Below are 1,383 nucleotides of genomic sequence, written 5' to 3'. Positions count from 1 at the left end.
ACACACACACACATACACATACACATACACGCACACATACACACACACAAACCCACACACACACACACCCACACCCACACACACACACACACACACAGACACACACCCCAGGGCGGTGCTACTGACTGAAGTTGTCTTTAGACCACTCCCAAAGGGGGAAAAATTAACATGTTCTTATGCACAGTAGAATTATAAATGGGCTGATATATCAATGTTATGCTCATACTGTGCGGAACAACATAGGAGGAACTGCTGCTTTTTCTTTCCTCTTCCTTACTATCGTCATTTTCCCGTTACTTCTTTTGTATGTTTGTCACTCTCTTGTGAACTGCTATTTCCGGAGTGCCTTGATAGTCGAAGTAGACTTTGTGCTGTTGAAGCTAGAGAGGTGAGCAGAGTAAGTCTGATTCCCCGTTTGGACTTCTCTGTTGACATCCACCCCAAGGCGCTCATATGACCTTATGCAGTTGCCATGGTGCATAGCTTTTGCCCCATCCATGAAGAAAAATCTGACTGGTCCTGACTCCGTCCGACGAATCCGACTGGCAGTGTGCACTGAGTATAACCCAATCTGATCCGATTCGATCCGATCCGAACCTATCAAGCTTTTGACCTGTGGGCACCCACTCCCGGGTAGATCAGTGACCCCCCACTGTGCGGCCTTTACGGTGTCAGCGAGAGGAGAAACAAGCTGAGATTTACGTCATCAGCGAATGCCAAAGCACCAGTCCTCACCAAACTGGGAGATGGACGTTGAATATATGGAGGTCTTGTGTTGAAAAGCGATATTCCGGGTGCCCAATGCCCATTGCGGATGGGATCGTGTCGGGTCAGGTTGGGTCAAGTCGGGTAAGGTCGGGTCGGGTCGGATCGGATCGGGTCGGGTGGGGTCACTTTTAAATACAAGGGCCAAGGCTGTCCCGAAAAAAATGCTGTTTTGAGAAAATCGAAGGTAAAGTTTTTGCCCCTTCTTCAGTACCTTTTAAAGACAAGGAGTTTTCTCTGTAACCAAATAAATATGTACACCAATGAAACCAAACGTCTCCTATAGGTAGGGCAATGTCCACTTTTGGTGTAGGTCAAGATTTCTGGAACCCCCCCCCGAAATCTGGGTTAGCCCGCTTGTCCTTAAAAGTGACCATATACTTCCAGGTAGGGCATTAAACAATATCTGTCACTACTTGTGTGAACTCACCATCTACCACCCACCAAAAATTTCCAAATCAAATCGCCCACTAGTGGGGGGATATCAGCCAAATTGGCTAGCACTGATCTGACTGATTTAGACTTCGTTGATTAGAGAGAGAGAGAGGGGGAGAGAGAGAAAGAGAGAGAGAGAGAGAGAGAGAGATAGAGAGAGAGAGGGAGAGAGAGAAGGAGAGA

This window comes from Aplysia californica, unplaced genomic scaffold (genome assembly GCF_000002075.1).
Source record: "Aplysia californica isolate F4 #8 unplaced genomic scaffold, AplCal3.0 scaffold01140, whole genome shotgun sequence".
Lineage (NCBI taxonomy): Eukaryota > Metazoa > Mollusca > Gastropoda > Aplysiida > Aplysiidae > Aplysia > Aplysia californica.
Note: the sequence above shows the minus strand (reverse complement) of the source record.